General features: G+C 46.8%; 1 protein-coding gene across 5 annotated transcripts in view; it reads left to right on the top strand.

Moving 5' to 3' along the window:
• The first annotated feature begins 2,742 nt into the window (after positions 1–2,742).
• IRF2 (interferon regulatory factor 2) overlaps positions 2,743–9,431 on the top strand; it is a 42,802-nt gene continuing 36,113 nt past the window's right edge. For 2 of the 5 annotated variants that reach the window (XM_080344232.1, XM_080344231.1), the window contains exons 1-2: positions 2,761–3,066; positions 9,356–9,414. The gene's annotated coding sequence lies outside the window, so the exon portion shown is untranslated. Of the gene's footprint in view, positions 3,067–9,355; positions 9,415–9,431 lie in introns of all 5 variants that reach the window. The other 3 variants (XM_080344234.1, XM_080344233.1, XM_080344235.1) reach the window with 2 other exon arrangements.

Raw genomic sequence — 9,431 nt, 5'->3', positions numbered from 1 at the left:
CACTCTAATATTGAGGCTGCTCCATATTTTTAGTTATATTTGCTGCTCTTCTCTGGATATTTGCCATTTCTGTTACACATGGGCCAGAGCCACCAGAGGCAGGCACGCTGCAGCCCTCCCCATTATCTCAGTTAGCTCTGTCCTGGCACGTCCCAACAGCTTTGTGACAGTTTCTGAGCGTCAAACCGATCCTTCCACAGAGTTATTATGACTATAAGATCTTATTTCTGAGTGGGAACAAGTTGGTTAGAAATTTCTTGCTTTCAATCTCTTTACTGCTCTCTAATCACAGCTGGCATAGTAACCTCCTGCACTTTGGTCAGAGTCAGTAATACCATCTTAATGCTATTGTTTCCCTAGTCAGACCTTAAGTCTGTAAAAACTCAGCTTTAGTTGCTGGAGTTAGATGATTTCACAGCTTCTTTTGGCCTGGAGTTTGTAGCCCCTTTCCTTCCAGCCACAGCTCAGTCTGATCCTCCTATATAAGCTGTGTCCTGTCACGAGTGTGTCCCTCACATCTGTTCAGTCAACATGCCAGTTCAAAGCCAAGGCATCCCAGGTCCATCATCCTCATTCCTCTGTGGCTTCATGGAAATGAGTCCTTCTCATCTTCTCTCTTCTGGAAGTACCTGCCATGTGAATCTGGCCTTCTTGCAGCTCCTCGACAGCTGCTCTGAGGACCTGTGTCCTCATTGGTGTGGACTTTGCCATCCTGCTGCAAGTCATTCTAGAGAAGTTTTGGAGGAGATGCTTGATTTTACTGTCCTGCCTGTCACTCCGCATCTTGCTTCCAAAACCTCTCCCTTGCCCTTTCCTACTTCACTGGTGTATGCATGGACCACAGGTACCTGTTAGGCCCCAGCATTTTTCAGGATGCAGTGGATTCCTGACATCCACGGGTCTCTTCCAATCTAGATTATTCTGTGATTATGTTTTCCTCTGTGCAAGGAGGGCACTTTCCAAAACAGGAAGACTTGTCACCCACAAAGGCAGACTTACCACCCCATCACTACAAGCTTGGTGTCTTGGGCATGGCCAGGGCTGCTGCCACAGATGCCACAGAGGGTCCTGGCAACCACCCACCTATTTGCCATCCCACTGGAGACAAGACCACTCCATAAACAGCCACCTCTGCTCCCTCCTGTGCAAACCCCCGTGTCCTGACATTCCTCCCACTGATGATGGCCACGCACCCTGCAGCTGCACACATAGGCATACCATTTGCTTACCTGAATATGTGTATGTATAGACATATAGATATGTGTGCACGTGAGAGATGTGCACATCTTTCTCTCCAAATAGAACATTTTGTAAAGAGTTTGTTTCTTATCTTCTCCAATGTCCCAGTGCTTGGGGCCCTTCCTTCATCCTCTTTGGTTAAGGCCAGTAATTATGTACTGCAACCTCTCCTTGGTCAATTTTATATGCTGGAGTTTGCATCAGGATTATCTAAATTCTGCAGAATACCCTTGGTCACTGTATAGACTCCATGACCAACAGCAGCTTGCAAAACTTGTTGAAATCCAAAAGCTCTCTCTTGAAGCAATGCTGCTTGAGACTCACTGGATTCAAACGGCCCGGTCTAAAGTGGTAAGACTGTGGCATAGTCGGTTTCCAAAGATAAGGTCAGTCCCAGCCGGTGTGTGTACCAGACCTAGACCATGAATCCCACCTCAGCAGAGGGGGATGAGACACAGGGACTGATGCCATCAGTGCTACAGGAGCCAAGCTGCACGGACTCCCCCAGGGTCTCAGGGAAAGACTGCTTGGAGCCATGGTCTTGTGTCTCCCGGGATAATGCTCCCTCACTCCCTGCAGCCCTCAGCCCCTCCAGAGGGCTGGTAGCTCCAGCTCTCGGCCAGCCTTGCATGGGGCTGACCCCCCCGCCCCGTATTTAAGGCTGGCTGGGGGTGGGAGTTACAGAATCACAGAATGTTAGGGATTAGAAGGGACCTCAAAAGGTTATCTAGTCCAATCCCCCTGTCAGAGCAGGAACATCTAGATGAGGCTACACAGGAAGGCATTCAGGTGGGTTTTGAATGTCTCCAGAGAAGGAAACTCCACAACCTCCCTGGGCAGCCTGTTCCAGTGCTCCATCACCCTCACCGTGAAGAAGTTTCTTATAAAATTTAAATGGAACCTCCTGTGTTCCAGTTTATACCCATTGTCCCTTGTCTTATCACTGGTTGTCACAGAGAAGAGCCTGGCTCCATTCTCATGACACTCACCCTTTACATATTTATAAACATTAAAGAGGTCACCCCTCAGTCTTCTCCAAGCTAAAGAGCCCCAGCTCCTTCAGCCTTTCCTCATACGGGAGATGCTCCACTCCCTTAATCATCCTTGTGGTTCTGCGCTGGACTCTCTCCAGCAGTTCCCTGTCCTTCTGGAACTGAGGAGCCCAGAATTGGACACAATATTCCAGATGCGGTCTCACCAGGGCAGAGTAGAGGGGGAGGAGACCCTCTCTCGACCTACTAACCACCTCACCTAGTTATCTTAGTCCCAAGTCAATCTATGAATGAATGTAAGATGTCCACGCGCCAGTCGGACCTTGAATTAAAAACATACAAACATGCTTTAGGAACCGGTGGTCCTATAGCCGCACCCGGGGAAGCTTTAGTCCTGAAATCCCCCACCATGCAAGCGCTCGGCCGGCTCCCCGGGACGGCCGGGGCGCGGGGGTTCGGGGAGGAAGGAAGGGGCCGAGCGGTGTGCGCGGCTGCCGCGGCCGGGGCGGGGGCAGCGCCGTGCCGCTCCCTGCCGTGCCGCGGCGGTGCCGGGCGCAGCGCTTCCGCGCCCGCTGCCGCAGCCCTGCCCCCGCCGCCTGCGCGGCCGGCCCGGCCCGGCGGAGAGGCGGGGGGATTTCCAAGCGCCGGCGGCCTCGCCGCTTCCTCTCCTTGTTTTGCTTTCGATCTGGACCTTTCTCCGCCCGGGCGGAGGCAGTTAACTTTTAGTTTTGCTCCCGCGATTATTCAGAGCCTGTTTTCATTTCCATTTCGCGTCCCCTGGCAACGGCGGTAACCTTGAGGAATTATATAAGGGCCGCGAAAACGGGCCGGCAAGGTAATTTTATTTTTTTTTTGCTATTTAAAAAAAATTATACTTTTTTTTTTGTTGTTTTTCGCATTGCTGGTATTTTCGCATGCGGGGCGGCGGGGCTGCGGGCAGATGCGCGTCGGTTTAAAAACAAAAGGTCGGGCTGCAGCAGCCGGGCCGAGCGCGGTTCCGCCGCTGCATTTGGGAAGGGGCACGGGGCGGGGGGGACAGGGCGGCGGGTTGCGGCGGAGCTGCGGTGTGTGTGGGGGTACCCGTCGCCCCCCGGTGCGGGAGCTCCGGCGCGCAGACAAAGGCGGGGGCGTTGGATCTGGAGGGCCAGGGCGCGGCGCGGGCCGGGCCGGGGGGCACTTGTTGCGGGCTCGGATGCTGCCGGTAGCCCCAGTAAGGAAGCGGGGAGCGGGGGTGGCGCCGGCGGCGCAGCGCGGGCGGCCGGAGGGGCTGCGGGCGGGGGTCGCGCCAGGGTGGGGGGGGGGGCGCTGCCCCCGCGGGTGCCTGGAGCCGCGCGGGCGGGGCCTCGCGGGGCGGCCTCGGGGCCCCGCCCCCTCCGCGCCCCCGCCCCGCGCACGGCCCGTTACACAAGCGGCGGGGCGGGTTGTGGCCCACGATGGCGGCTGGGGAGCGGGGGGAAGCCGTGCTGCTGTGAGGGGATGGCAGCAGAGGCGCGGGAGAGGAGGGGCTGGCGCGGCGAGGCGGAGCGGAGCGCCAGGGGCAGTTGGGCCGCGGCGGGTGGGTTGTGCGGGAGCGGCGGAAGGAGGAAGTTGTGTGAGCGCTGTGCGAGGGGTGTTTCCTCGCTCCTGTGCAGCAGGCCTTTCCGCCTCTATCTTAAAGTAAACACACCTTTAGAAGGCAAGCATTTCTCATTTCTGGTTCTAGTTCCCCCTGCTGTATGGTCTCAGTGAATCCAGCGTTAGCAAGTGCATCGTTGGAACACTTGGCAGCCTTGAGCTGTGCTCTCCATTCTGGTTTTGGTGCTTGTTGTTTTTTTGTTTAATGTTTGTTTGGTTGTTTTTGTTGTTGGTTTTTTTTTTTTTAGTTTTGGTTGTTTTTTTGGGGAATAGCCTCTTGTAGGTACAGGCAGTGTTGCAGCTCCTTGCGCAGCGGTTTGCAGAGCACTGTCCTGCTCCACACCAGCAAGCGGAGGGCCCAGCCCTGGATGTCTTCCCCCAGAGGAGATTTATGAACGGGGTTTTGTTTGTGTGTAGTGCCGAGGGTCAAATTCCAAGCGTCTCACAGTGTCTGAGGTCGAAGTTGCAAGTGCTTGAAGAATCGGATCTCTCAGCTCAGGTTCCTAGAGAAATTTAGGTCTTTACATTCCCCTTTTGATTAGTGTGAGCACCTAAACAGCAGTGTGTTTGAGGCTTATTTATTTAGATACATAGCTCAGATAAAGGAATTTCAGAGTGTGAAACTTTTCTCCTGGTTAGTGTATGGTTATAATTTGTAGTCCAGCTTACTGTGCTGGTAAGGTCTTGCACATAGCAGTCTCTTGAGTGTAAGAGCAATTGTAAACTAGACCCTCAGTTTCTGGAGATGAAATACGGCATGTTTAAGTTTATAGTTATTTTATTTAAGTCTTAATGGGTTTGCATATAATAACCTTTGCAGATTGCCTGCATTAGTACCATAAAAAGAGAGTTGAGTGGAGCAGCAACACTTAAATCCACCTGAATACAGAAACAGTTACATAATTATAAAAGTAGCAGAATTGATCTGTGAGGCAGATGGTTTCCATCTGAAATTGCAGTCTCTCCATGCCGCCAGCCCCTTTGGAGACATCGGTGTCCTTCTCTGACCCCTGTTGTTAATGTCCCACTGGAGAATTACTTCACATATCCCCTGTGTGCAGCGGTTCCTTTTCACTAGTAAATGGTGGTGGAAGGTCTGAGAGTGCCAGCTCCTTTGACACAGCGTCACTTTATCATGGTCATGTGCTGTGTTGCAGTTCTTCAGCTGGGTACAGGGCTGGCAAGGTGTCGGTCTGCTGACCCGGTGGTGTCTTGGTGAGGCTAGAGGTCCCAGCCAGTCGGCAGAGGTAGGTATAGAGTGGTCAGATATTATATTTGACACATGGCTTTGTGGTGCCACCTGGTTACTTGCTGACTACAAAAGTGTCACACTTCAGAAGATGCCTTGAACAGAGCTGTTCATCACAGGCCATGTTACATGGGAAGGAGCAGCCAAGAGGTTTGAGAAGTAACGTGCAGGCTGTTAGCAATGGGGGTTAAAGACCCTGGTCATCGTTGCATGGAGGTCTTTGATAATTGCTGCCAGGTGGAGTTGGAGAGAGACAGTGTCTTAATGCACAGTTGAGTAAATGATGCAGAAAAAAGGGATTTAAGATTCAAGAGGAAATGGAAATATTTGCTTGAATAGGAAGAGTCTACATTAGAATAATGTGCTTTATTTAGATAAAATTGCAGCCAGGCTATGTATGCCTTAAATTAAAACATATACTTATTTATATAGACATTAATATACCTTTAGTAAAGAAACGGTGGGGAAAAACTGACGGGTGAAGAATGTAAAGTTTGCCATGACACATCCTGTCTTGAAGAGGAGCATCATCCCCATGGTTATAAAACTGGTATTATAACATCTCTGTGATATAACACTTGGAACATCAGAAACTTTGTGGAAGCTCAGAGACTGTAGAGGCAGACTACAGATAGCATACAGAGAACCGAGTGGCTTGCACGTGCATGAAGCAGGATACTTTTTGTTAAAGAGGAAGTAAGTGGAAGTTACACGGGATCTTGTGAACTGATGTTCTAGGCCTGTATAGGAAGAGTAGAGATTAGGGCTATGTGACTTGATGCCCTAACAAGATGTTGACAATGACTGTCGGATATTAAGGGAGAATAAAAAAGCTACAAGAGTAGGAAATGCGATGATAGTGAGAGGCTTCAGTTGTCCCTACATAGATTGTCATGCTCCAACATGAAATTTGCCCAGATACTAACTTTCTAGAAGCTAAAAAAACCTCCTGCTTAGGTGTAGGAGGTAAGGGTACTGTTGGTAGCAGCTCTGGCAAAGTCCTGGCCAGCAGGAATTAAGTTCAGAATTTTATGTTAAAAATGCTGTCCAGCTGTGATGTGACTGCGATCATAATGTACTTAGACTCAGTGTTGCTTCAGGAGCAATAAAGCCAAGGGTTGTTGTGGCAGTGTTTAATTTTCAACAGTTAATCTTCATAAAGCAAGGAAAAAAAATAAATGGTGAAAGACAGCCAGAAATGTAAAATACTTGCAGATGTCATGTAATTCTTCAAAGACACTATAGTAAAGGCTCAGGGCAATTGCATGGCATCTGACAAATACCAGAAAAGTTGAACAGGATGAAAAGCAAAGTAAAGGAGCTCAGCAGAAGTAAAAAGATGTCTTTCAAAAGTTGAAGCTTTGTCTTTAAGTGGGAAAGGTGGAAAAAACTATAAAATCTATGTTAAACACAATAAGGTAGGCTCCAAAAAGTCATGGAACAAGTTGCTAAAGGCATGAAAATGATGCGTAAATCGTGTTTGAAATGCATCAAAAGCAGGAAGCCTGCTGATAAGTGATACATGTGTAGAAGGAGTGCCCAAGGATGATAAAGTCATAGCAGAAGAGTGAATCAAATTCTTTGAGCCTTGCTTCACTGACAAAGTGTTTAAGGAGATTGCCCTTCAGGAGGCTTTTTCTTTCTTTCAGGGAGTGAACACATTGGAGGATTTCCCCTAAATTGAAGTGTCTGTAAGAAAGGGTATCACAATGAACTGTTGTGGACAATGATGATGGAGTAGATGGCAGGTGGTGATACTTGTTGAAGAATTTTGAAGGAACTTAAGTAAAGTATCAGCAATTTCACGTTTTATGTAGCTCTGCCTTAGTGCTTCAGAAACAGAAGGAGACAAACGAGCTGTCACTTTTTGAGGGTTCTGGAGAGACTGAGAACTCCAGGGTAGTAATTTTTGTTTACCTATTTGCAAGGAAGTAGTGAATGGGATTGATGAATATGGGTATAAATGTGATACATTGACAAAAACTAGGCCTGACTTTTGTTGAGGAGGAGTTCTGTCTCATGAGTCTTCTGAAGTCTTCTGGAGCTCTCTCAAAAGGCATTGCTGAGCTGTTGTTGAAGTCTGGTTGATACAGTCCCTCTTAGAACAGGGCCAGTTTCAAAGTGGGATCAGGTTGCTTGGGGTCATATGGTCATGCTCAGTTTGCTCAATGAAAGGAGATTGCCAGTTGTCCTCCTCAGAGTCTGCCCAGGGTCTGTGCTGTTCAACAGATGAAGAGACAGGTGGTGATGTGACAAGTTTGCTGGTAGTATTAGCTCATTTGGAACAGTAAAATCCCTCAGACTGAACTGCAAAGATTGCAGAAGGATCTCATATTCGAAGTCTGGATGCAAGTGTAATTTAAGTGTAATGCGCATGGAAGGGAATGTGATCTTTCTGTACACAAAGATGAAGTTAGAACTGACTTTTTACTCAGGAAATTATCATATAACACAGATAATCATAAGCTCTGTGCCCAGAAGTTGCTAAGAAAGGAGAAAGCATGTTCGGAATTATTAGGAGTAAAAAAAGAAAACGCTGTCATGCCACTATAAACCCACGTTGCTCCCCTCTCCTGAATAGTGTTAACAACAGGGTTTTTTCCCTCATCTCAAAAAGGATGTAGTGAAAGCTCATAAGCTACAGAGAGGGGCATCAAAGACATTAAAGGGTATGAAAGAGCTTTTGTGAAAAAGCAAGTAGCTTGGAAAGAAGTGACTGAAGAGGTTGTGGTGGTGTTCTTTAAAGTTACTAGTGTCATGAAGAAAGTGAATAGGTAACAGGACAGATAAACAAGACCCAAATAAAACAGTTGGGAGGCAGCTTCAAAGCAACAGGAGTTGTTTGTCCTGCAATATATACCTTGTGGTGTGTGGGGCCACTTCAGGTATGTCAGGAGTTTGTGTGAGTTCACAAGTGATTAGGCAGCCTCTTGGATAGGAACTTGCTGTGCAACTAAGCAGTCAGAAGAGTTCAGTATCAAATTTTGGGCACTGGCTGCCCACAAAGAATTACTGCAGATTCTGATAAAGAATTATTGCTGAAAATTGCAAAAGGAAACCTTCTCCACTGAGAAGCATAAGCTACAGTCCATTTTTAGATAACATAGAGAAGCTATGAAACTTCCAGCAGAAAAGTGTTTCTACGGTGGTCCTGTGCTTGTTAACCTGACACATGCTGCAGTCAGGTGAAGTGCATCCTGTGCACATTTAACGTTGCGTAGGAGTGGTACCCCAGCAAAATTCCTCTGCTGTTTGCAGGATTAGAACCTCAATTGATATTTTGTGGGTCTTATGTTGAAAGTCACAGTCCATTTGTAGGTAAAGAAGTAAAACTAATCACGTGTTACTCTTTTTGTGGGACTCTCACTTATCTCTGTGACTTGTTCATAAAGATTGCCCTTTTGAAACACGATTCTTCAAAGGCCTACAATGACTGTGATATTGAGGGCATAAACCATAAGGTAGTGTTTACAGAAGTTTTATTATAGCTTATGCTGCAATAAACTGTGACTAGTGTAAAACATTTTCTGGTCTGTCCTTTGAGATCACAAGTGTAAAAACCAAACAAAAAATAAGCAGGCTAAAAAGATTCTGGGTACAGTGAATGAGAGGAACAGATTTATTAAGTTGCATATTCCTCATGTATAAATGGCATTATGGAAAAGATCATTAAGTGTAATTTAATAATTTCCCCATCTTTTTTTCAGAAGTTTTACTGCAACTGTGTGAAGGTTCTTCCTTGTATTGATTATGTGTGAAATCTCGTGTAAAGATTAAAATAGGTTAAAATATCCAGTAAGAGAAAGTGGAATCAACAGTTAACAGTTAGTGGAAAGAAATGCATGTTAGCAGTTAAGAGTTTAACGTTTGCATATATATGTAAATGCACACCTACATATCTACATATATATGAAAATATAGAAATAGACGCTTTGTATATAGCATAAATAACACCTTGTGTAGCACATATTTTTTATTAATAGACTATAAAACAGTTTTAAAACTTGCTCTTCCAATTAGTGCTGGATATGTTTCAGATTTTTTGGAAGTTGATGAAAAATTGCTGGGTTTTTTTTTCAATGAGCTGGGGAGTAAATAAAGAAGTGGTAAGCAGTAGATTAATGTTTGGTTTCTTAATGTGCAATATACTGGAAACCTGGCTCTGTGTGTGTTGGAAATCTTCTGACCCCTTTGCTCAGGGGCGAATTGCATCAAATGTACAGCAGTCTTCAGTACAAAGCAGACTTTTATCTTGTTGCAGCTTGGACACAGGAATCCAGGAGAAAATTCAGCTGCACGTGGCATGTTGTTTCACCAAAGGTACAGAACTAAATTCT

Source organism: Nesoenas mayeri (genome assembly GCF_963082525.1).
Source record: "Nesoenas mayeri genome assembly, chromosome: 4".
NCBI lineage: Eukaryota > Metazoa > Chordata > Aves > Columbiformes > Columbidae > Nesoenas > Nesoenas mayeri.
The sequence above is the reverse complement of the archived record's forward strand: the minus strand, read 5'-3'. Positions and strand labels throughout refer to the sequence as shown.